Source organism: Lynx rufus, unplaced genomic scaffold (genome assembly GCF_022079265.1).
Source record: "Lynx rufus isolate CCGP_SWC_20201006 ecotype Redwood Valley unplaced genomic scaffold, mLynRuf1.p SCAF_27, whole genome shotgun sequence".
Lineage (NCBI taxonomy): Eukaryota > Metazoa > Chordata > Mammalia > Carnivora > Felidae > Lynx > Lynx rufus.
In genome coordinates, this window is record NW_025814842.1 from 15,507,439 (window position 1) to 15,528,723 (window position 21,285).

General features: G+C 39.5%; 1 protein-coding gene across 2 annotated transcripts in view; it reads right to left on the reverse strand.

The window, feature by feature from the left end:
• The window catches only part of TPST1 (tyrosylprotein sulfotransferase 1), a 172,561-nt gene that overhangs the window by 5,344 nt on the left and 145,932 nt on the right, over positions 1 to 21,285 (reverse strand). The window lies entirely within an intron of this gene.

A 21,285-nucleotide genomic window follows, 5' to 3' on the forward strand; every position in this document is an offset into this window, starting at 1 on the left:
TGATTCTGAAATCATACACACTTTTAACCTCAAAAATCTCAATTAAAAACTTACTCTTATCAATATATAAAATTACATTTATGGAAATAATTTTTAAAAAAGACAATACCAGGGCTCCTGGGTGGCTCAGTCAATTAGGCGTCTAACTTCAGCTCAGGTCATGATCTCATGGTTCATGGGTTTGAGCCCCACACTGGGCTCTGTGCTGACAGCTCAGAGCCTGGAGCCTGCTTTGGATTCTGTGTCTCCCTCTCTCTCTGCCCCTCCCCCATGAGTACTCTGTCTCTGTCTCTCTCAAAAATAAACATTAAAGGGGCGCCTGGGTGGCTCCGTCCGTTGAGTGTCCACCTTCGGCTCAGGTCATGATCTCACGGTTCATGGGTTCGAGCTCTGTGTAGGTTCTGTGCTGATGCTCAGAGCCTAGAGCCTGCTTTGGATTCTGTGTCTCCCTCTCTCTCTCTCTCTCCCTCTCTGCCCCTTCCCCACTTGTGCTCTTTGTCTCTCAAAAATAGACGTTAAAAAAAATTAAAAATAAATAAACATTAAAAAATAAAAATAAAAAACAGTATCATTTATAACAACATCAAAAAACTCCCTAAATACCTAAGAATAAATCTAAAAAAAGATGTATAAGATCTTTACACAGAAAGCTATAAAACATTATTGAGAGAAATTAACAACCAAATAAATAGAAATAGCATTCTCAGGGACTGGAAGATTCAATATAATAAAGATGTTCATTCTCCTCAACAAAGGAATTCCGACTAAAATTCTAGCATAATATTTTGGGTGGAGGGGGCAGGGGTAATTTCAAACTGATTATAAAAGTTCTAAGGAAATGCATAGGGCCAAAAATAATCAAAGTAATCTTGAAAAGAACAAAGTAGGGGACTTATTCTAGTTATTAAGATGCTATATTATACAGCTATAAATAAGCCAATTATACAGCTAACATACACACATATACAGCTATAATTATTATATATATTCTATTCTATATATATATAATTAAGTTAAAGGCAGGCTTTGGTAGAAGTACAGACAAATATATTAATGGAACGGAATGAAGAACGCAGAAACAGTCCCTTGTATACAAATACTTGGTTTATGACAAAGTATATGACAACTGCATTGCAAGCAATGGAATTAGAATGAATAAATAAATGAATAAATGTAGTATATAATGATACACTGAGTAGCAATTAAGAAAAATTAACTACTGCTATGACAATAACATCAATGATTCCCAACACATAATGACAAGGGGGATAAAAGCCAGATGCCTAAAAATGATATACATATCTCCATTTAAAGTACAGTAAAACCTTGGTTTGTGAGCATAATTCATTCCGGAAACATGCTTGTAATCCAAAGCGCTTGTATATCAAAGCAAATTTCCCCATAAGAAATAATGGAAACTCATATGATTTGTTCTACAACCCCAAAATATTCATATAAAAATGATTACAATACGGTAATATAATACAAAATAATAAAGAAAATACAAAATATAAAGAAAAATAAACAAATTAACCTGCACTTACCTTTGAAAACCTTCGTGGCTGGTGTGAGGGAGACAAGGGAGAGGGGGGTTATTGTGTAGGACGACTTTCACTATCACTAATGGAATCACTGCTGTCTCTTGGTCCAATGGAATCTTTTTCTGCACGGGGGCCATTGTATATGATCGCACGGATGTTGACTACAGTACAGTACCAAGCTCTTGTCATGGACTGTATTTAATGTAACTGGAAAGGGTCTAGATCTGCAGGCAGCCTGACTTAGAATGAAGCCAAAGCTTTCCTAAGCCTACTCTTGTCTGGAAAAGCAAGGACTGTCCACAGGTGCTTTGAAGTGGCAAAAAATACACTAGTGCCAGTTGTGGGCACCTTCCAATGTTCTGAAACATCACTGATTTCTGCCAAACTCTGCAGCCTGAGACTGAGCATCTGAGCATGGGAGATGATCACCCACAATCCCACAGTGACAGTGAGAGAGAGAGAAGAACCACTGGCTCAGTTGTGATCATGTGATGTTTGCAAGACATCGCTCGTTTATCAAGTTAAAATTTATTAGAAATGTTTGCTCATCTGGTGGAACACTTGCAGAACAAGTTACTCGCAATCCAAGGTTTTACTGTATTTTAAAGTGTGTAAAAAGGCAGAAACAATTTCATGATGTTAGGAATCAGGATACTGTTCACTCTGGGGAGGAGGGAGGGAGGGAGGGAGGGAGATGAAAGAGGCTTCCAGGGTGCTGGGAATTTTCTGTCTTGATATTATGAGAAGCAACTATGAAGCTACGTTCATTTTGTGATCATTTATAGAGTTATGATTTGTGCACTTTTCTCTGTGTATGTTATATTTCAAGAATAAAATTGAACAAATTAAGTCAGTAACTTATTGCTAAAAATCTACTGCTAACACACACACATGTACACAGTCTTTAAATATAAAGATGTTTGTTTCAACACTGCAATAGCAAAACAAAACAAAACAAAACAAAACAAAACAAAACAAAACAAAACCTGGAAGCTATTAGTGTCAATCAAAAGTAAAGAAGGTCTCCAGTAGCCAAAGTTAAGTAATTGCTGAACTTGACAAAGTATGGCAAGAAACTACAGATGGTTCTTAGGAAGAGAGTCACTGAGTAGCCCCTCAGAACACAAAGAAATCTTCTAAATGGTGAATCCTAAAGCTCACAGACCTAAAGATTTTTACTTAGTGAGGACTGATCCACTTCTAAAAGCAGCAGCATTCCTTCTGAAATTCAGAGAATCAATGTACTTTTTGCCTCTTCTCTGCAATGTCTAAAACCTGCTTCATTCTTTGGGGTTTCTGCTACAGTCCTAAGAAGCCTAAATTAAAACAGAGATATCAGGGGTGCTTGGGTGGCTCAGTCAGTTAAGTGTCTGACTCTTGATTTCAGCTTAGATCATGGTCTCACGGTTCCTGGGTTTGAGCCTCAAGTCAAGTTGGGCTCTGTGCTGGTGGCGAGGAATCTGCTTGGGATTCTCTCTCTCTCCCTCTGCCCCTCTCCTGCTCATGCACTCTCTCTCTCTTTTTCTCTTTCAAAAATAAACATTAAAAAAATTAAAACAGAAATATCAGACTTTTGGATAAGGTATTTCCTCAGAGATGCATCACAATGGAAGATACAGTGGGTGCCAGATAACAACACTGCGTCTACCAGGACTGTTTCAAAAGCTACCATCGCCTCTTTCATACCCTCAAATGGTCCCAGGTCATGGGATGGGTGGGCAGGGGCCGTCTGGCCTAGCTGCTCCCTGAAGTATCTGCATGTAAGAATCCTGTTTGTTCTACCCTAACACCACAGTCCATAGATTGTTCCAGCTTCCTGCACCATGTCCCTCCTACCCCCATTTTAGTGAGATATAACTGACTATAACATTGTATTAATGTTCCAGATTTCTGATGTAGGAAGTGTTTAAGCCCCTGGAGCTGTGTGTAGCATGTTAATGCTGACTTCCACTGTGCATGCCTGCAAGCATCCACTATATCTAGCACAGGGGCTCAAGCCAATAGGATGGGGTTTTTTCTTTGTTTGTTTGCTTTTGTTTTTTACCAGATTCCCAGGTGTCTTTCCTTCTTCCTCTATTCATGGAACTGTGTCCCACAAACTCCCCGGGGCATAAGCTACTCAGGCTTAGGGTCTGTGCCCTGGCTGCTTTACTGAACCAGAACAAGTCTGATTTGCCCCAGTCCCTCTTCCAGTTAGTGGGTTAGTTCCCCAAGAAACTTTTGTTATATTCTTCATATCCTCTGACTCAGAAACTGACTCTCCTTTCTTTTAGCTAGCCTCCTCTGCTAGAATTCAAGCAGGAGGTTCACTGAAAGCCCAGGGGGTATATAGCTAGTCAGTGGCAGAGTGAGGCTCAGAGGGCCCTACCCAGCACTGTCTCATTATAACATGCTGTTTGTATTTTATTACCATTAGCAAATCTTATGGTTGAATCTTCCCTTCCCTTTTCAGTTCACTGTAAAAACCAGCAAGGCATGACAGAAAACAGGAATGGGAACATCAAGTATTATAAGTGTCTTCCAGGAACTGACAGTTCCAGAAAGGTAAGGCTTGCATGAAAGGAGAAAAAACACCCCTGAATATATGATGTCACAAATGTAATAAAAAAACAAAAAGCGGTCAGGATAAGACATCAGATAAAAGGCTCAATCAAAAAGTTACGTGGGAAGATGCCTCCTTTGATTATCCTTCAGGGAACAAATGCTTCAAAAGACAGAAACTTTAGTGCTGACAAAAAGAACACTTTTACTGACAAAGTAATTCCATTTAGTGCAGAAATGAAGCACCACATTGCTTATAAAAACAGAAAAGTTAGGAATGGAATTTCCTTTGGTTAAATGAATGGTGTTTCTGGACATACTTTTCTCTGGTACTAACAGAGTGAGGACTGCACTTGACAGCAATGAGCTAGGCACTCAGATCCAAACAATCCTACAGAACCCTCCTACCTCAAGCCCTGAAGGAATGATGAGGAGACAAAAGTAGGCTCCTGATTTGCAGGGTGCACTGGAAATAAAAATACTAAGAACAGCAGGTAAACATTATTGTCTCAGGTTAATGTTAAGTAAGTGCTTCATATGTATGATCTCACTGAATCCCACAATCTCTTGAGGGAGGTATTATTTACTCCCTTTTTACAGATGAAGCAATTAAGGCACAGAGAAATTAAGTATTTTGTCCAATGTAGTGAAATGAGAAGCTAATAGGTACCATGATTCACTTGCATTTTATTTTATTTTTAAAAAAAAATTTTTTTTTCAATGTTTATTTTTGACAGAGAGAGACAGAGCATGAACGGGGGAGGGGCAGAGAGAGAGGGAGACACAGAATCGGAAACAGGCTCCAGGCTCTGAGCCATCAACCCAGAGCCCGACGCGGGGCTCGAACTCACGGACCGCGAGATCGTGACCTGGCTGAAGTCGGACGCCCAACCGACTGCGCCACCCAGGCGCCCCATCACTTGCATTTTAAAAGGATCTTCCTAGGGCACCTGGGTGGCTCAGTTGGTTGAGCGTCTCTTGATTTCAGTTCAGGTCATAATCCCAGGGTCATGGGATCAAGCCCAGAGTTGGGAGCTCCATGCTCAGCATGGAGCCTGCTTAAGAGTCTCTTTCTCCCTCTGCCCCTTTCGAAACCCTACTTGCACGCTGTCTCTAAAATAAAAATAAAATGAAATAAAGTAAAAGGATCATCCTAATTGCTCTGTTTACATTGTCAAGGGCCAAGGATAGAAGTATGGAGGTTACAGTAGTAATCCAGACAGGAGAGGATGACAAGGAGGTGGTGAGAAGTGGTGGGTGTGTGGATTTTTATTTTTCTAATTATGTCTAATTACACAGACTCGATGTAGGGTGTGAGAGAGCAGAGCGGAGTCAAGGATAATTCCAAGGTTTTTAGCCTAAGTAACTACCAACGGGAAATATGGAGTTGCCATTAACACAGCTGAGAAATGTTCTGACTACAGAATATTTTCAGGGGGAAGATCAGTAGGTTCAGTTTTGGATATATTAAGCTTGACATGTCTATTAGACAATAAATGAAAATGTCAAGTCACCAGTTGGACATATAGCCTGGAGTTCATAGAAGTCTGGGTTGGGATATATAAATTTGAGAATTATCAACTTACAGATGGCATTTAAAACCTTGATACCTGATATGAGAGCCTGGGGCTCAGGGTAGAGAAAGAACAGCACAGGACTTAAGACTGAGATATGGGGGCATTCTAACATTCAGAGGTCAGGAAGAAGAAGAAGAACCAGCAAATAAGACTGTGAAGAAGCAACCAATGACACAGAAGGAAAACTTAAAAAGTGATGTCCTTAAAACCAAGTGAAGGAAACCTATCAAGGAGGAAGTAATCAATTGCATCAAAAGATGCTGGGAGTTCAGATGGTAATTGACTACTCGATACAGCAACATGAAAGTCACCATCAACTTCACAAGAATGAATAGAATGGTAGCTGTAAAATTCTGAATGAAGTGGATGTAAGACAGAGAATGGAGAGGAACCGGAAATGGAGTACAGAAAATTTCAGTTTTGATGTAAAGGGAACCAAAGAAAGGAATGGCAGTGGCAGGGCAACTGGAATCAAGAAGTATGTTGTGTATGTGTGTGTGTGTTAAGATAGAAGAACTAAGGGCATATTTGTTTGTTGATGGCAAAGATCCCACTAGAGAGCAAAATCTGATGATGTAGGATATATGAGGAGATGGACTTGGGTGCCAAAGGGGAGGAAATGCCTTCAGATAGGATCACGGATGTAAACTTCTGTTACGCAGACTTTCTACTATGAGAGGTGAGGATATCAGACCGGTAATACTTCCTTTCCTCTAGTCTCTCAAAAATTACATAATAATTTTTGGTTAAAGTCACATTCTGTAAGTTTCCATTATTGTGGCACTATAAATATCACCTATTTACATTTTCTTACACAAATTTGTTGTTGTCTTAGAGTTAGTAATAACCTCATCTTTTTCTTAATTAGTAGACTCTATGGTTTTTATTTTTTATTTTTTATTTTTTTATTTTTTTTAATCTTTATGTACTACTGTTCAATTTGTGTATTATAGCATAATTTTCAGGAGGTAGATGTTTAAGAGCATTAACATTTACCAGGATTATTTCCTGTGCTTTTCGATAGACAGAACAGACAAAACCTAGGCTGAGGCAGGATCCTCTCATCGGTCAAGTAATGGAAGTTTAGATGTCTCTGGATCGTGTTCTAATGGACCTCATGTTGTGTCCATTATTGTACTTGTCACGACTACAGGTAGCAAATATTTTTTTTTATATATATGAAATTTATTGACAAATTGGTTTCCATACAACACCCAGTGCTCATCCCAAAAGGTGCCCTCCTCAATACCCATCACCCACCCTCCCCTCCCTCCCACCCCCCATCAACCCTCAGTTTGTTCTCAGTTTTTAACAGTCTCTAATGCTTTGGCTCTCTCCCACTCTAACCTCTTTTTTTTTTTTTTTTCCTTCCCCTCCCCCATGGGTTCCTGTTAAGTTTCTCAGGATCCACATAAGAGTGAAACCATATGGTATCTGTCTTTCTCTGTATGGCTTATTTCACTTAGCATAACACTCTCCAGTTCCATCCACGTTGCTACAAAAGGCCATATTTCATTTTTTCTCATTGCCACGTAGTATTCCATTGTGTATATAAACCACAATTTCTTTATCCATTCATCAGTTGATGGACATTTAGGCTCTTTCCATAATTTGGCTATTGTTGACAGTGCTGCTATGAACATTGGGGTACAAGTGCCCCTATGCATCAGTACTCCTGTATCCCTTGGGTAAATTCCTAGCAGCGCTATTGCTGGGTCATAGGGTAGGTCTATTTTTAATTTTCTGAGGAACCTCCACACTGCTTTCCAGAGCGGCTGCACCAATTTGCATTCCCACCAACAGTGCAAGAGGGTTCCCGTTTCTCCACATCCTCTCCAGCATCTATAGTCTCCTGATTTGTTCATTTTGGCCACTCTGACTGGCGTGAGGTGATACCTGAGTGTGGTTTTGATTTGTATTTCCCTGATAAGGAGCGACGCTGAACATCTTTTCATGTGCCTGTTGGCCATCTGGATGTCTTCTTTAGAGAAGTGTCTATTCATGTTTTCTGCCCATTTCTTCACTGGGTTATTTGTTTTTCGGGTGTGGAGTTTGGTGAGCTCTTTGTAGATTTTAGATACTAGCCCTTTGTCCGATATGTCATTTGCAAATATCTTTTCCCATTCCGTTGGTTGCCTTTTAGTTTTGTTGGTTGTTTCCTTTGCTGTGCAGAAGCTTTTTATCTTCATAAGGTCCCAGTAATTCACTTTTGCTTTTAATTCCCTTGCCTTTGGGGATGTGTCGAGTAAGAGATTGCTACGGCTGAGGTCAGAGAGGTCTTTTCCTGCTTTCTCCTCTAAGGTTTTGATGGTTTCCTGTCTCACATTTAGGTCCTTTATCCATTTTGAGTTTATTTTTGTAAATGGTGTGAGAAAGTGGTCTAGTTTCAACCTTCTGCATGTTGCTGTCCAGTTCTCCCAGCACCATTTGTTAAAGAGGCTGTCTTTTTTCCATTGGATGTTCTTTCCTGCTTTGTCAAAGATGAGTTGGCCATACGTTTGTGGGTCTAGTTCTGGGGTTTCTATTCTATTCCATTGGTCTGTGTGTCTGTTTTTGTGCCAGACTCTATGGTTTTTAGAGCAGCTTTAGCTTTATAGAAAAACTAGCAGAAAGTAAAGTCCCCATATATGTCCTCTCTCCCCCACAGCTCCCCCTATTAAAATCTTGCATTACTGTGGTACATGTTATAGTTAATGAACTAGGAATGATACCCTGTTATTAATTAAAGTCTTTAGTTTGCACTAGGATTCAGTCTTTGTGTTGTAGTTTCTATGGGTTTTGATGATTCCATAATGACACATATCCACTATTACAGTAGATACAGAATAGTTCCATTATCATACCCCCTGCCCCGCTCCACTTATTTACTCCTCCTACCTTCATGCAATCTTTTTACTGTCCCAGTTTTGCCTTTTTCAGAACATTATAGACTTGGAATCACATAGTATGTAGTCTTGTCACATTGACTTCATTTAGCAACATGCATTTAAGTTTCTTCCATGTCTTTTTGTGGCTTGATAACTCATTTATTTTAATCACTAAATAATGTTCCATTGTCTGGATATACAGTAGTTTATTTATCCATTCTCCTACTGAAGGCCATCTTGGTTGCTCACAAGTTTTGGCAATTATGAATAAAATTGTTAGAAACATTGTGTATAGGTTTTGTGTGAACAGAAGTTTTCAACTCATTTGGATACATACCAAGGAATGCAACAGCTGAGTGATACAGTAAGAATATGGTTAGTTTTATAAGAAACTGCCAAGCTGGGGGTGCCTGGGTGGCTCAGCTGGTTAAGCAGCCGACTCTTGATTTTGGCTCAGGTCATGATCTCACAGTTCGTGATACTGAGTCCAGCATTGGGCCCTGTGCTGACAATGTGGAGCCTGCTTGAGATTCTTTCTCCTTCTCTCTGCCCCTCCCTTGCTCTCTCTCTCTCAAACTAAATAAACAAACATTTTAGGGGATGCCTAGGTGGTTCAGTCGGTTAAGGGTCTGACTCGATTTCGGCTCAGGTCACGATCTTGCGGTTTGTGAGATTGAGCCCCGCATCTGGCTCTGTCTTGACAAGGTGGAGCCTGCTTGGAATTCTCCCTCTCCTCACTGCTTCCCCCAACTCTCTCTCAAAATAAATAAATAAACATTAAAAAAAAAAACTTGCCAAGCTATCTTCCAAGTGGCTGTACCATTTTGCACTCTTACCAGCAATGCATGAGAGTTCCTGTTGCTCTGCATTCTCGTAATCTCAGGGTGTTGTCAGTGTTCTGGATTCTGGCCATTCTAGTAGGTGTATAGCGGTATCTTGTTTTAATTTGCATTTCCCTAAGGACATATGATGTTTTCATATGCTCAGTTGTCAGTGATATATTTTCTTTGTCAAATTGTCCATTCAGATCTTTTGCCCATTTTTTTTATTAAAAAAAATTTTTTTAACATTTATTCACCTTTGAGAGAGAGAGAGAGAGAGAGAGAGAGAGAGCGAGCGAGCATGAATGGGGGAGGGGCAGAGAGAGAGACACACACACAGAATCCGAAGCAGGCTCTAGGCTCCGAGCTGTCAGCACAGAGCTCGACTCAGGTTTTGAACCCACAAACCATGAGATCATGACCTGAGCCAAAGTCAGACATTTAACCAACTGAGCCACTCAGACACCCCTTTTGCCTATTTCTTAATTGAATTGTTTCTAAATTTTAAGAATTTGCTTATTTTGTACGTCAGTCCTTTATCAGATGTGTTTTGCAAAAATGTTCTTCCAATCTGTGGCTTTTCCTTTTCTTCTCTTAACAGTGTCTTTTACTTTGTCTGAAAGCTCCTCCAGCTGTCTTTTATTTGTGCTATCATGGTATATCTTTTATTTGTCCCTTTGCTTTTAATCTATCTGTGTCTTTATATCTACAATTTCTTGTTAAAAGAAAACTGGGGCGCCTGGGTGGCTCAGTCTGTTAAGCATCCAACTCTTGATTTTGGCTCAGGTCATGATCTCATGGTCATTGAGTTAGAGCCTCTGCATCAGACTCTGCACTCTCTCCCCCTCTCTCTCTGTCCCTCCTGTGTGCTCTCTCTCTCTCTCTCTCTCAAAAAGTAAATAAAATAAACTTAAAAAAGAAAACTATTTTCTCTACTCAGAGTCCTTCTGATACCATTGTAGGGTTTTTCTTCACACCAAGAAATCCTAACTTTCAAGAGTTAGCACAGATCTCCACAGGTTAAGGATGCAAGTCCAGGCCTCCTGTGTAGTGTTTCCCACAATCTCCTCCTCAGGTTCAATAATTTGCTCAAATAATACTCAGAACTCAGAGAAACACTTCACTCATGATTACTGGTTTATTATAAAGGATACAAACAGCCAGATGAAGAGGAATGTAGGATGAGGTCTGGAAGGGTCTTGAGGGCAAAAAGTTCTGTCTCTGTGGAGTATGCGGTATACCACTCTTCCAGTCCATGGGTGTGTTCACTAACCTGGGAGCTCTCTAGACTCCTTTGTTTTCTTTTAGGGTTTTAATGGAAGTTCCATTATTTAGGCACAACTGATTAAATCATTGGCCAGTGGTTGATCAACTCAGTCCCCAGCCCCTTTCCTTGCTGCATCTAGAGAAGGTAGGGCTGGAAATTCCAAGCCTCTAAGCACATGGTTGGTTCCTCTGGCCACCAGCTCCCATCTTGAAGCTATCTAAGGGCCCATAAAGTAACTCAATAATCTAAACTCAGTTGTGCTTGGGGCGCCTGGGTGGCTGAGTTGGTTAAGTGTCCAACTTTGGCCCAGGTCATGATCTCACAGTTCGTGAGTTTGAGCCCTGCTTCGGGCTCTGTGCTGACAGCTCAGAGCCTGGTGCCTGCTTCAGATTTTGTGTCTCCCTCTCTCTCTCTGCCCCTGCCCCACTTGTGCTCTGTCTCTCTCTCAAAAAAATAAACATTTAAAAAAAATTAAAAAAAATTCTTTAAACTCAGTTGTGCTTGAAAAGGCCTTACTATGAATAACAAAAGATGCTCCTTTCACCCTTATCACTCAGAAACTACAAGGGTTTTAAGAGCTCTGTTCTAGGAGCTGGGGACTGAATATATAGTTCTTATATCACAGTATCATACCTGCAGTAACTTATATGTAGATAACACACTTGTAGATAACATATAGGTGGGTTTTGTGTTTAATGCACTCTGGAAGTATCTGTCTCCTAATTTAGACCATCCATATATATATATATATATATATATATATATATATATATAATAATAATAATATATTATTATATATAATAATATATATAATAATATATTATATAATATATAATATTATTATATATAATAATATATTATATAATATATAATAATATATTATTATATATAATAATATATTATATAATATATAATAATATAATATATTATTAATATATTAATATATATTAATATATATATTTTATTTTTTATTTATTTTTTTTTAATTTTTTTTTCAACGTTTATTTTATTTTTGGGACAGAGAGAGACAGAGCGAGACAGAGCATGAACGGGGGAGGGGCAGAGAGAGAGGGAGACACAGAATCAGAAACAGGCTCCAGGCTCTGAGCCATCAGCCCAGAGCCCGACGCGGGGCTCCAACTCGTGGACCGCGAGATCGTGACCTGGCTGAAGTCGGACGCTTAACCGACTGCGCCACCCAGGCGCCCCTATATATTTTTTTTAAAGTAATCTCTACACCCAACATGGGGCTCGAACTTACAAACTTACAACCCTGAGATCAAGAGTCGCACACTCCACTGAGCCACCCAGGTGCCCCTAGCCCATTCACATTTAATGTGATTACTGACACAATTGATTTAATACCTATGATATTTGCAACTATTTTCTTTTTGCTGCCCTTGGACTTTCTCGCTTCTACTCTTTTTTACCTTCTCCAGTTTTAATTCAGCATTTTATGTGATTCCATTTTCTCTCCTCTCTAAGCATGTCAATTATACTTCTTTTTAAAATGTCTTCAGGGGCACTGGGGTGGCTCAGTCGCTTAAGTGTCTGACTTCAGCTCAGGTGATGATCTTGCGGTTTGTGAGTTCAAGCCCCACATCGGGCTCTGTGCTGACAGCTCAGACAGAGCCTGCAGCCTGCTTCAGATTCTGTGTCTCCCTCGCTCTCTGCCCCTCCCCCACTCACACTCTGTCTCTGTCTCTCAAAAATGAATAAATGTTAAAATAAAATGTCTTCAGTGGTTATCCTAGAGCTTGCAATATACATTTACAACTAATCTAAGTCTACTTTCAAATGACACTGTAATACCTCACAAGTAGTGTAAATAAATAAGATTACTTCCAGTTCCTCCCTCCCTATCCTTTGTACACTCCTGTCATTCATTTCACTTATCTAGAAGTTATAATCACTGACTATATTGTTGCTATTATTTTAAATAAATGTTATCTGCTAGGTCAATTAATGAGAAAAATTAAAGACATTATTTTACCTCCATTTATTCCTTATCTAACGTTTCTTCTCTTCCTTTATGTACCTGAGTTTTTCTTTTTTAGAGAGAGAGAGAGAGAATGTGAACGGGGGAGCTGGCAGAGGGAGAGAGAGAGGGAGAGAGGGAGAGAGGGAATCTCAAGCAGGCTCCATGCTCAGCACAGAACCCTATGTGGGGCTCGATCCTGAGCTGGAATCAAGAGTCAGATGCTCTATCGATTGAGCCATGCAGGTGTCTCTAGATCTGAATTTCTGACCTATATTATTTTCCTTCTCTCTGAAGAGCTTATCATCTCTCACAAAGCAGGCCATTGGTGACAAAGTCCCTTAATTTTGTCTGAGAAAGTATTACTCCTTCAGAGGATAATTTTGCTGGTTGCAGACCTGAGGTTGGTGGACTTTTTTCTTTCAATACTTAAAATTTTTTAAAATGTTTTTATTTATTTTTGAGACAGAGAGAGACAGAGCATGAGCAGGGGAGGGGCAGAGACAGAGGGAGACACAGAATCGGAAGCAGGCTCCAGGCTCTGAGCTGTCAGCACAGAGCCCGACGCGGGGCTCGAACTCACAGACTGTGAGATCATGACCTGAGCTGAAGTCGGACACCCAACCGACTGAGCCACCCAGGCACCCTCAACACTTTAAATATTTCACTCCACTCTCTTCTTGCTTGTATGGCTTCTGTGGAGAAATCCAATATTATCCTTGTTACTCTACAGGTAAGGTGCTTTTGTCTTCTGGGTTCTTTCAAGATTTTGTTTTCGATTTCCCATAATTTGACTATGATAATGCCTACGTGTAGATTTTTTGGCCTTTATCCTGCTTGGTGTTTTCTGAGCTTTCTGGATCTATGGTTTGATGTCTGTTATTAATTTTGGAAGATTCACAGCCATCACTACTTTAAATGTTTCTTTTGTTCCTTTTCTTTCTTTGCCTCCTGGCATTCCTATTATACATATATTACGTCTTTTATAACTGCCCCACAGTTCTTCGATAGTCTGTTCTCTTTCATTCATTTTTCTCTTTAAATTTCAGTTTTGCAAGCTGATTCATTTTCATTACTGGGCTGTGTCCTGTCTACGATAAGTCATCAAAAGCATTCTTCATTTCTGTTACAGTGGCTTTGACTTCTAGCATTTCCTTTAGATTCTTACTTAGTTTCTATCTGTGCCTGCATCCAGGTATTCTTGCATGTTATCGACTTTTCCCATCAAAATCCTTAGCACGTTCATCATAGTTATTTTAAATTCCTTGAATGATAATTCCAAAATCTCTGGCATGTATGAATCCAGTTTGAATGCTTTCTATGGTCTCTTCCACTGTGTTTTTGACTTTTAGCACACGTTGTAACCTTTTGGTTAAAAGTGGACATGATGTATTGGGTAAAAGGGACTGTGGTAAGTACGCCTTCAGTGTGAGGATTTACACTTACCTGGCTAGGAATCAGCCTATGTTTACTGTTTGTTGAAGGAGTACCTATCAGAGGCTAAAATTTCTTCAAGTGTCCTTGTTTTTGTACTTCTTGTTGTTTTGAGGTTTCCCTACAGACTTCCTTTAAAAACAGACTCTGAGCATTGTAGCTCTTTTAGTAGTAATCCACTGTTATTATACAAGATATCGACTGGTGTGGTGGTAGGGTGTGTGTGTTTGCAGGGTGGAGGAGACTATTCTATAACCCCATAGTTTCCATCTAAGTATTTTAGTGAGTCTGTGTGCCTGGGCTGGAACCAGCACAAGGGCTTCTCAGCTTCCCCTCCCACCCCTTTAGGTAAGACAGAAATCTAGAGGGGGTTGGAGCTGGGTATTTCCTTTCCCCTAAGTGGCTTAGACTTTGGTAAAATAGTTTACTTTGAGGGCAAGCCGTTGTTAGAGAGTATCCCCCAAGCATATTTTAAGATGGTTACTTTTCCCTTCCCTCTGTCGGAGCGCCAGGGGATTTTTCTCTTATCTTTACCCTGTGGGGCTATGGAGGAAAAATTCACTAAGCCTCTGGCAATTCATCATTTACAGTTTATGTATTCCTAGCAGTACTGTCTTTAGTGGGAGGCTTGTGCTCTTGGTAATCTATGATTCTTGGCATTTACGTCTCCCTCTTCCATTTGTTTCCCCTTTCACAAGATATCCTTTCTGAAACACTTGGTTTACTTCCATCTGGACTACTTGTTCTCTAGGTCTCCTGCTCAGGTGCTATCTTGGAATTTTCCTTTGCTGTCATCTGGTATATTCTCCATACCTCTCTGGTTTTCATTCCCATTCCCTTGCCCAGGTCTTCCCTTTACTTGGTTAATCCTTCATCTTTGGTGGAGTATTCCCCTCAGTATGCCTCCTGAAAAGGCATATATAAGAAGCAAATCTTTTGTTGATATTGCATGTCTGAACATGTCTTTAAGATTTTATTTTTGAGTAATCTTTACACCCAGCGTGGGGATCTAACTCACAACCCCAAGACCCAGAGTCACAAGCTCCACTGACTGAGCCAGCCAGATGTCCCTGAAAATACCTTTATTTTATCTTAATACTTGATTGAAAGTTTATCTGGTTATATAATTACAGATAAATAATTTTCTCTTTGAAATTATGGCATTGCTTCACTGTCTTCTAGCTTCCCATGTTTGGGTTGACAAGGCTTATATTCTTTTTTCTTTTCTTTTCTTTTTTTTTTTTTTTAACATTTATTCATTTTTGAGAGAGTGTGAGCAGAGGAGGGGCAGAAAGAGAGGGAGACACAGAATCCGAAGCAGGCTCCAGGCTCTGAGCTGTCAGCACAGAGCCCGACGTGGGGCTGGAACCCATGAACCATGAGTCATGACCTGAGCTGAAGCTGGACACTTAACCAACTGAACCACCCAGGTGCCCCTCTTTTTTCTTTTTTCTTTTCTTTAAAGTTTTTTAGTGTTTATTTTAGAGAGAGACACAGAGCATACGTGGGGGAGGGGCAGAGAGAGAGAGCGAGACAGAATCCAAAGCAGGTTCCAGGCTGTCAGCACAGAGCCTGATGCAAGACTTCAACTCATAAACCACAAGTTCACGACCTGAGCTGAAGTCAGAGGCTTAACTGACGGAGCCACCCAGGCGCCCGCAAGGCTGATACCTCCTAATTCCCGGTCCTTTCTATGTGACCTTTGTTTTCACACTAGAAGCTTTAAGAATTTTCTTTTTATCCCTAGTGTTCTATAACTTTATGATAATGTGCCTGGATGAGGCTCATTTTCTTCTTCACTCAGTGGTACTGGAGATGCATGTGCTTCTGTTCCTGGAAATGTCCTTTTATTACAACTTTAATAATTTCCTCCTCATCACTCTTTCTCTTTTGCTCCAATTAGTCAAATGTTGGACCACCCGAATAAAGCCTCTAATTTTTTTTTCTCTCCAAGACATCTGTTGGTCCTTTTATTTTACTTTCTAAGAGATTTTCTCAACTTTGTTTTTCTAATTCTTTTACTGATTTTAAATTTCAGCTCTCATATTTTTAGTTTCCAAAATTTTAAATTCTCTGTTCCTGTTGTTTTTTAAAAACCCCCATCTTGTTCTTGTTTCTTCATCTTATTTCTACAAGAACATTAATTATAGTCCATTTACATTTTCTTTTTCTCATTACATTGTTTTTATTTCCTCTGAGATCCCTTTTTCTCTTTCTTTTGGTCTCTCTCTTTCATGTTAGAGAAGTTCTGCAAACATCCAGTGCATCTTGGCTGTGAAGAACAAAAAGTTGACAGGAAGGGCGCCTGGGGTGGCTCAGTTGGTTGGGCGTCTGACTTCAGCTCAGGTCATGATCTCACAGTCTGTGAGTTCGAGCCCCGCGTCAGGGTCTGTGCTGATGGCTCGGAGCCTGGAGCCTGCTTCGGATTCTGTGTCTCCCTCTCTCTCTGCCCCTCCCTCACTCATGTTCTGTCTCTCTGTCAAAAATAAATAAACACTAAAAAAAAATTAAAACAAAAAACAAAAAGTTGACTGGAGTTCTGTATATGAAAATGTGCTTCCTTAGCTGGCTTTTTTTTTGGTCAGGGTTCTCCATGTATGATGGTACACCCATAGTATGCACATTCTCTGAAGTCCAGGTAAGTATCTTATGGCTGGAGGCTGCAAACTACTATTTATGGAATTGCTGAATAGAGGAACACATCACTACTGGAAAAGACATTTTTTTTTTAATTTTTAAAGTTTATTTATTTATTTTGAGAGAGAGAGAGAGGCAGAAAGAGAATCCCAAGCAGGGAAACAGGAGGGTCAGGAAATTGGCCGAAGTACAAGCAATACACAATTCTTATTATTTGTCCTCAGCTCACTTTCAGCTTTCTTCTTTTTTTTTATTTTTTTATTTTTTTTAACGTTTATTTATTTTTGAGACAGAGAGAGACAGATTATTTTATATTATATATATATATATATATATATATATATATATATATATATATATATAACAATTTACAATTAAGATGTAAGCAAAAGTCTGCGAGCAGCTAGCAGCAGTTAAGGCTTGCAGACTGCAGATTCAACCCTCCACAGGTCCCTTTTCCTTCACACACAGTTTTATTCAACCTAAGTTATTTGGTTTCAACCTATAGCGGTTAGATACAGCAAACAGGCAGGCAATACTGGGAAGTGACAAATAAAAGAAGACAAATTATAAAAAGGCAGACAGGAGGACGCCTGGGTGGCTCAGTCGATTAAGTGTCCGACTTCAGCTCAGGTCATGATCTCATGGTGAGTTCGAGCCCAACATCGGGCTCTCTGCTCTCGGCACAGAACTGGCTTCAGGTCCCTGTCTCCTGTTCTCTCTGTGTCTTTCCAACTCATGCGCGCCTATTAGGTCTCTCAAAAATAAACATTAAGTAAATAAATAAAGGCAGACAGAAAGCCTTGAGTCCTTTAAGAAAGAGATCAACAATTCTATATCCTATGGAGAAGGCCAGCATTTTCTCTTTACAACACATATAATGATTTTTTATGAAATAAAATTTCATATTATCATCAGTAATTTCTTTAAGCAGGTAAGGAAGTATGTGATCAAAAAGAGAAGGACTTCTACGCCAAACTATTAAGATTTGGTCTGTAATGGGACAGATCTATCTAGAAACTTGCCTTTCTAGAATGACTGGCTCTTCAAAGATTTCATTCAGATAGTCAAGTTTTTACAAGTTATAAGAGAAACTCTCTATGAAGCCAAATTCTGAATGTGGGTTGATCTTACGGAGAATATTAAGCTTTCTCTAAGTTGTTTTCACCCTGAAAGTGTTCGTGGCACATTCTGAGACACACATGCCTTGTTATCTGTGTTAAGCAACCTCTGAGGCTGAGCCCCTATGTTCCCTGCCTGGTATTCATGACCTGTGGAATCCCCTTCCTTTAAGTGTGAACTGGACCCAGTGACTTGCTTCTAACAACTAGAATATGGCAAAAATGATGGCATGTTATTTCTGAGATTAGGTCACAAAAAAGTCTGTTTCTTCTGTCTTGGGGAATCTCTCTTGCTCTCTGCTTCCTTGCTCTGAGGAAAGCCAGCTGCATGTCGTGAATAGGCTTACGCCAAGGTCTCTGTGCCAAAGAACAGATACCCCCAACCGATTTGGAGACCTGTGGCCTGCCAACAGTGACAGGAGTGAGTTTGGAAAGGGAACCTCTTCTCATTGAGCCTTGAGAGGACTGCCGCCCTGGCTGACAGTGTGACTACAACCTCCTGATAAGCCTAGACCAGAGGCATCTAGTTAAAATGAACCTGGATTCCTGATCCTCAGAAACTGTGAGAGAATATGTTTGCTGTCTTGAGTGCCTAACTACCCTAAATTTTAAAGTGCCAGAGATAACTAACAGATTCTGGTGTCACGAGTGGGGTTCTATTATCACGAATACTTAAAATGTGGTAGCAGTTTTGTAACTGGGCAGTAGGAGGTAGCTATAAGGACTTTAAGGAGAGTAGTGATAAAAGCCTAAATTGCCATGAATTGAAATTGACAGGTTTTGGACTTTGAGGAGGCTCCCTGTGAGGTTTTAAGGAGGGTAGGAACATCTGATTAGAAACTGGAGGCAGGGGGATCTTTGTTATGTAGAAACAAAGTTCAGTAACCCTGTCACTTGCAGTTATACACAAAGTAGAAAATGAGCCAAATGAACTGGGTGGTCCGGTAAGGGGATTTCCAAGCAAAACACTGAAGGTGTCATGGAATTTCTTCTTGATGATTATAGTAAAATATAGCAAGAGGAGAGAGAAATTGAGGAAAGGATTGTTTAAAAAAAAAAAAAAAGCCAGGACTTTATGGCTTTGAAACTAGGTGTGAAAATTCTTAGCACTGCCATCTTCAATGACAGCAGTGATGGCACTGTCACATTTCTCTCACTGATTATCACCTTCTCTGCTTTTACCTCTCTTGCCTCCCTCTTACAAGGACCCTTGTGATTACATTGAGCCCATCAGATAATACAGGATACATTTTTAATTCCTTAATTACATCTGCAAAGTCCCCTTTGCCATGTAAGGTAACATAGTCACAGATTTCATGGATTAAGACATGGAAATCTTTAGGGGGCCATTCGTTATTCAGGCTACAAGTAAGCAATAGATAACTAATACTTAGAATTTCTACAGTTTATAAATGGGAACACAGAGGTGAACAAGGTGCTCTAGAAAGACAGTTGTATAGCCCTTACACACAAACAAAAAGCCCATACATGTGTCTTTAAATTTTAAAACAGTAGGTTATATAGTGGAATGCTCTTACTCTTAGAGGGGTATGCTAAAGCACAATATCTGTAACTTTCAAATAAGTCAACAGCAGCAGCAGCAGAAGAAGAAAATGCATGTATGTATAATGTACATGGAGAGAACAGATGAAGCAAATATGGCAAAATTTTAACTAATGAAGCTACATTAAAGGTATAAGAAAAAGTTGGGGAAAATCAGGGGCTCAAAACAATGTTCAACACAACAAATATATTAACCTTACAAAGCTCAGTGGATCATAAGAAATATACAGTCTGTGTATGGGGCTGAAACTGAGGATTCCACTGAGGGGTTGGCAACCCACTCTGTAAAAGCCAGCAAGTAAACATTTTAGGCTTTGTAGGCTATACAGTCACTCTCCTAACTACTCTATTCTGTTGCTGTAGTGCAGAAATAGATGTAGACAATATATAAATAAGCATAGTGAGTTCTAATAAAAGTTTATCTACAAAGGCAGATAGCAGGCCAGATTTGCCCTGCAGGCTGTAAAGTGCCAACCAATCTCTGCTTTAACTCAAAATCTTCCCTCAAATGTAAATTAAAAATATAAAAATTTTTTTAAAAAAGAAAAAAAAACCTTCTTTCAAAATAAGAGAATTTAAACAATCTCCAAAAACATGTAATAATGACCATATTATGTGCCAAGTAAGCACTGTAGTAGGCAGTGCACACTTTGTGTTGCTTCTGTTCATCATTTTCTTCTCAGTGTGTGTGTGTGTGTGTGTGTGTGTGTGTGTGTGTGTGTGAGAGTGTGAGAGTGCGTGCGTGTACGCACAAAGAAAGTTTAGTCTCACCATTTGAATTGTGAATTCAAATTTCACTATAAACTCAAATCTAACTTATTCCTCCTTCTTTCTAAAGTAAACCCACTGTAAACTCTATAATATAATCCATCCTTCCTTTTTTTCTTCTTTCTTTCCATCCTCCTTCTAAATCTACTCAAATGTGCAAAATTAATCACAATCCTTCCTTCATGACAAACTTTCATCATTGGTCTATGCTTTGCCTTCTATTATTTATTTCATAATGTAATTCATTGTTTTTAATAATGTAATAAGCATCTCTCTTGAGAAATTTCACATTCAGAGAAAACACAACTCCATCCAGATATGATAATACAGGAAGGAATCTAGATTTTGAAATTTATATCTTTAATCCCACTGGGCTCTGGTGGCTCATTAGAGACTTATTATCTCTAAAACACAAATATAAAACAATTGATAACATGTATGTTTATATATTCTCATTTGTCTTAAAATATTTTGGCAGTTTGGAAAATCTCAGACTGGATTCTTGGAGAGTTCAATAGTCTTGTGCTGCCTAGAAACAACTAGATAAATGTTATTAATATTTTCTATATCAAGAAAAAAATTAATCACCTCAAAGCATGATCTTCTACTCCAACAATGTTTTTAAGAAAAAGAAATGTTTCAGAGTGCCTGGATTGCTTATTTGGTTAAGCATTTGACTCTTGATTTTGGCTCAGGTCATCATCCCACAGTTCATGAGATCGAGCCCTGCATCAGGTTCCGCACACACAGCCTGCTTGGGATTCTCTCTCCACCACCCCCTCCCCTCCCCTCCCCCCCCCCCCCGCCTCTCCCCATGCTGGCTCTCTCTCTCTCTCTCTCTCTCTCTCTTAAAATAGACACTAAAAAAAAGAACTGTTTCAGTGTATTGACTTAACTGAAGTTTGATAAGATGGATTGGAATGTGAATTGAATTGGGAAAGCGTAGTAACTGTAAAATAGGAACCCACTTCCATTATAAGCTGTATAAATACAGCAAATTTAGCATTAAGGCTTTGATTTCCTGGGGGAAAATTTTTAGCTTGCAGATTGCTTAAGAAATTGTATCATTTCACTATAGGACACCTATCAGGCAAAGATGCTAATCATTTCCATTCAAAGGTAATGGTACCAACCAAGTTTTCAGGGACACTGAATGATAATTAATGCATA